Here is a 5615-nt window from a genome sequence, read left to right on the forward strand (position 1 = left end):
GATGACTGGCATTCTTGGGGGCATGTTGCATTCCTGGAGTTGTAGTACGGATAAGTAAGTGGGATTAAGAGAGGAAGAATCTTGTGTGGGCCAGTGCATGCAGGGAATTTTAAATTTTAATGAAATTCAGTTAGGGTTTTTTTTGTTGTTTTGGTTTTGGTTTTGGTTTTTTGTTTTAGAGTTTCTGTCTTAGTCAAGGATATGTTGATGTGAAAATAGAACCATCAACAGCCAAGGTTACAATTGGGGGGGCATGTGCCTGCAGAGACCCAGGGAAATCCTGGGATGGGGCCAAATATGAGAGCCCTCCAGGCCTCCTGGGAACTGTATGGTCACAGGCAGCATCTCCCTGGCAAAGACCCGGGACTGCTCACCGATCTTCTGGCTCTGGGAACCCCTCTCTTTGTAGATGGGCCATCGGTTCCTACTCCGCCTGTCCCATCAAAACTTCAAATCACACAAACATGGGTTCATCTGGTCATGACACTTAACCCAGTAGTTGGAGAGCCAATATCAAACAAGGAAACTCCCTCTGGCCTCTTTGTAGGGGGTTTCCAAGGACAGAGTGCCCCATGCGCCCTTGTCAAAGTCCTGGGCAGCCTTAGGGCCACTGTGCTAAATAGGTGTTTGTCAAGAGGCCCACCTGATACCTGTCTAAACAGCAGCTGCCCATACTTAAGAATAGGAGCAGAGATGGAGCTTTGGGGAAGGGCTGCTGAAGCCCCATTGTTACCACCACTGCCTGAACCCCCACCTGACTTCTCTAAAGAAACCTTGACTCTGCTGTTCACTCTTGTGTAACTTTGAAGCCCTTTCTTAATTTCTGATGCTCAAAAGTAAACAGGGATAAATAACAAGAGCACTGCCCTTCCAGGGCTGCTAAGAAAGTTAAACGAGATAAGAGTTCAGAAGCATAAACTATTTGGGAAATAAAAAAGATAATAGATCTTTGCAACGTAGATGCAACTGGAGATCCTGGAAAATGTAGATGAGTGTAGACCGGAAATATGATCTTGTTCTAGAAAGATGAATATGTTTCAAATCGACACAAGAGTGAAATACATTTCATTGAAGAAAAAAAAAATTTAAGTAATTTATGTGTAGCCCTATAAACATGACTCATAAAATTTAACTGGAAAATAGTTGGTCTTGCCCTTGGATGAAATTTAAGCTAAATCCCCATATGACCCCTTTTTTACCCTTTGGTCTGGCAGTACTTTTCTCTCTTCCTCCCACAGGCTTTCTTGATCAAGCTCTAAAATGACCCTGTGCTCGTTGTCTCATGTCAGCAGCCACCTCTGGTCTACTGGAAACATTCACTCATCTCTTGCCCTCATGATCTCTGGGCTTGTAGGCAGATTCCAATGTGGCTACCCTCCTAGCTGTACTGCAAAGACATCTGGCCAGCTTGTCACCTGCCATTAAGATTTCTCTGACATAAATTGCCCTAGTTCACCATATCCCTGAAGCTCCAATGACATGTATTGGGCCTTCTGAGTGATCCCACAGAATCCCCTTTCCCAAAGCTTGAGGTGAAGAACAAGCATCCTTCACAGCCCCACCTCCCCAAATATGTCCACAGAGCCCAGCACACTCCAAATGCTCCAATAATGGCAGCCATCCCAGCCTTCTGACCCTGCCTCCCAGGGCCCCACCTCTCAGTGGCCACCTGGGCTTGACTGCCCCTTTCCTGAGCAGCTCTAAGCCCTAAGTCCCAAGGGCAAGCCCAAGTCCCTAAGTGACACAGTTATTGAGAGGGCAAACTGATTCCACTCCGAGCCAAAATATTCCTTTCAGGTCTTTAGCAACTGCCTCCAGGGGGAACAATCTCTCTACCTCTACATTATGAGGCTGGATGGGCAGGTGAGGAAGAGGAAGGTGTCCAGACAATCACAGTAATGTGATGGCTATGGCAGTGTCTGAGGCAAGTATCACATAACTCCCACATTGACTGCTGGATATTTTGTCTCATTATGGACTTTCTCAGAGAACTCAGGAGAGAAAAATTATAAGGCCCCTTGCTCAGTGTGACTAAAGGGACCTCAGGAAGTATGAGGCTAAGGCAAGATAAAAACCATGCCCCAGGAAACAGAAAGGAGGAGACTGGAGAGAGGAAGATAATGAGTATGGGGAGAAGGGGAGGACCCTGAAGTCAGGGATTGCCTGGGGAGAAATCTTGGGTCTGAGGATCAGCCCAGAAGCCCTGATGGAGGGCTCCATGCCCTCTTCTTGGAGTGGCCCAGGAGGAGACAGATGGTCTGGAAGGCCAGGAACATCCACACCAGTAAGCCTATCTCAGATGATTAAAAATGGCAGCAGATAAATTTAACTAAACATGAGTAATGGGGACACAAAGGGGAAGTGAAGAGAAATAGAATATTTTAGCAACATAAGGAAATGAGAAGAAAATGACTTTGCAATGAAATGTCAAACTTCTGTGCCTGGAGGAGATGTAATCTGGTCATTGCAGGCTCAGGGGAGCGGGGGAGTCTGTGGTTATTTCAAGCCAATTTTAATTCACTTTAATTTAATAACATATGGCCAAATTCCTTTGTGGCAGTGTCAGGGGATAGAAACAGGAGTCAGAGAGTTACCTGGGGTGTTTATTTTTGTTGTTTTACAAGGAGCTCTGTGTGTATTCATCCATCCATCCATCTGCCCCATTCATGCATTCAGAGAGTAAAGGTTAAAGTCTGAGGATTAGAAAAACAAAAGACAGCCCTGTCAGCTCCCACCCCCAGGATATCCTGGTCAGTTGGTGAACAGAAAGTTATGGTATAGGGCCACATTCTGGGTCTAACACTTGGTGTTCATTAGAAGTTTGTGAATTGAATGCATGATTGAAAGGGTGGTTCTGGGAAGGCACCAGAAAGGAGTGAACATCAAGCTGGGTTTTTTTGGATTTTTAAAAAGATTTTATTCATTTATCCGAGAGAGAAAGAGAGAATGATGGGGGTGGGGGGATGGGGCAGAGGGAGAAGCAGACTCCCCACTGAGGACAGCATGATGTAGGGCTCAATTCCAGGAACCCAAGATCATGACCTGAGCTGAAGGCAGACACTTAACCAACCAAGCCACCCAAGCACTCCTCAAGCTGAGTTTTGAAGAATAAGTAAGAGTCTGGGTCCTGGGTGGCTCAATGGTTGAGTGTCTGCCTTTGGTTCAGGTCATGATCTCAGAGTCCTAGGATCATATCCCACATCAGGCTCCCCACAGGGAGCCTGCTTCTCCCTCTGCCTATGTCTCTGCCTGTGTCTCTCATGAATAAGTAAATAAAAATCTTAAAAAAAAAAAAAAAAAAAAAGAGTCCACCAGGTAGACAAGTAAGTTGTAAGCAACTCAGGAAGAGGAGACCACATGTAGCAAAGGAGTGCTGGTTACAGTCCTGGGGCTGAAGGAGATAGCCCAGGGAAAGGAGACAGAATAAGAAGAGGGTAAGGACAAGGAGGAGACACAGGACCAGTGGACTTCAGATGGAGAATAACTCTCTCAGAAAGGCAGCTTCTGAAGACCTAAAGCCTACCTTCCCTGAAATCTCTACTCCAGCCTAGATACCTACTCATCCTTCCAGCCTCAACTCAACATCATGTCCCCCAAGAAACATTTCTTTCTGATTCAGGTCGAAGTGAGTCCCTCTTCCCCTCCCAGGACACCCTGTGCCACCAACCCTGTCACTGCCATCCCACTCCCATATGGGTTTAGCTTGTCTATATGCCTGCCCATCTCCCAACTGAGGCTGCGATGCCCAGCTCTGGTGATACTCACCCACCCCCAATACTAGTGCCTCCCTAGAGTCTAGCCAGGCTGTCCCATCCATTCCATCCCAAGGATTGTCCATCCAGAGAAGTGGCCCTAGAAGCTAGGGTTGCTGGGAGGTGTGCCCGAGAGAAGGGTGTTTTAATTCACATTGTGTTGGACTTTTCTGCTCTTCTAGAGGGATTCTGGAGTGTCCTGAGTAAGAACCCTTTTTAAGCCCCCAGGAACCCGGCCTGAAGGGGTGGGTGGTTAGGACTACTGGGCCTGAGAGACAAAGCCAGCCACACAAGCCTGGCCCCAGGGCAGAGAAGCTGGAATGGCTGAAAAAGTCAGATCAGGGCCTAGCAGTAGAGATACCCATAGGGAGCCATCTCCCTAAACAGAGCTGCCCCCAGTTCATTGCCAGAGGGAGATGACAAAACTGTAGGTGCCCTGGACGTCCTGGTTGCTAGGCGGCAATGGAGGCTACGCCAGCCTGCGGGTCACCATGGTAACCGCAGAGCCCCATTGAGCTGTTAGCCCCCTACACCACCATGGGGTGGGGGGCAGGAAACGCCCAAAGTGTGGCATCTGGAAAGCTAGTGGATGGGTGGCAGTCGGGTCAGGCAAAGGCCCAGGCCAGGAGAAAAGACCCAGCTGACTTTCACTTCCATGTTTTCTTGCCTCCCTGCAAGTCACACCTGCATGTTTGAGCCAGGCATAACAGTTGTAGGAGAAAAATAAAATGGAGCTTTGGATCAGCCAAACCAGATCTTTCATTTTACAGATGAAATAGAACCCAGAGAGGGAATGACACTTGTTGGGTGACCACACAACTTCAGTCCTGCAAATAGGGCTGAAGATAAAATGGAAAAGAAGAAAATGATGCAAATGACCAAAGACCTAATCTAGAATGTGTTCTATTGTTTAAATTATCATTTTTAAATTTAAATTGTTTTAAACCCCAGGATTCATCTGATAAGTTAAAAAAAAAAACACCCAATGCCACATGTAACCTATGAATCTCCTTTAGCTGATCATATGAATCTTTTTCTTCTTGTACCATTTTCTTTTTTTCTCCAACTAATGTCTTTCCCTCTTTGGGCTTCTATTTCATCCTTAAAGTGAAGGAGCTGGCTTAGTTGACCTCAAAGCCCATTACTCTTTATAATAAAGCAAAGCCTTCATTTCATAAACTCAGCCAGGTTAAGGGGGCACATGTTTACTGGGCATGCAAGTGGGTAAGATTCTCTTGGGGCTACAGTCCACTTAGCAGTCAGATGTCTCTGTAACTGGGCCCCCGGCAGGCTCAGTCTAAGGACAGCCTAGCTTGGGCCCTTGGATTCATGTATCTGGTTGTAATGTTAGAGAACATTAGCCATGAACAAAAATTACCTTGTTGAGAATAATTGCAAGTTAATTAACTTGCAAGTTTATTTTAAAAACAAAAACTCATGGGTACCTGGGTGGTTCGGTCAGTTGAGCATCTACCTTTGGCTCACGTCATGATTTCAGGGTCCTGGGAACAAGCCCCGCATCAGGTTCCCTGCTCAGCAGGCAGACTGCTTCTCCCTCTCCCTCTGTCATTCCCCCACATGTGCCCTCTGATTCTATCTTTCTGTCAAATAAATAAAATCTCAACAAACAAACTCAGAGGGGTCCCTGGGTAGCTCAGTTGGTGAAGTGTCCGACTCTTGATTTCAGCTCAGGCTATGATCTCAGGGTCATGAGATCTGGCTCGGTGACTGGCTCCATGCTGGGCATGGAGCCTGCTTAAAATTCTTTCTCTCCCTCTCCCATTGCCCCTCCTCTACCCCCCTAACAAACAAAAAAAAAAAAAAAAAAGAAAAAGAAAAAGAAAGACACAGTTCATCAAAAAG

This window comes from Canis aureus, chromosome 3 (genome assembly GCF_053574225.1).
Source record: "Canis aureus isolate CA01 chromosome 3, VMU_Caureus_v.1.0, whole genome shotgun sequence".
In the NCBI taxonomy this organism is placed as follows: Eukaryota; Metazoa; Chordata; class Mammalia; order Carnivora; family Canidae; genus Canis; species Canis aureus.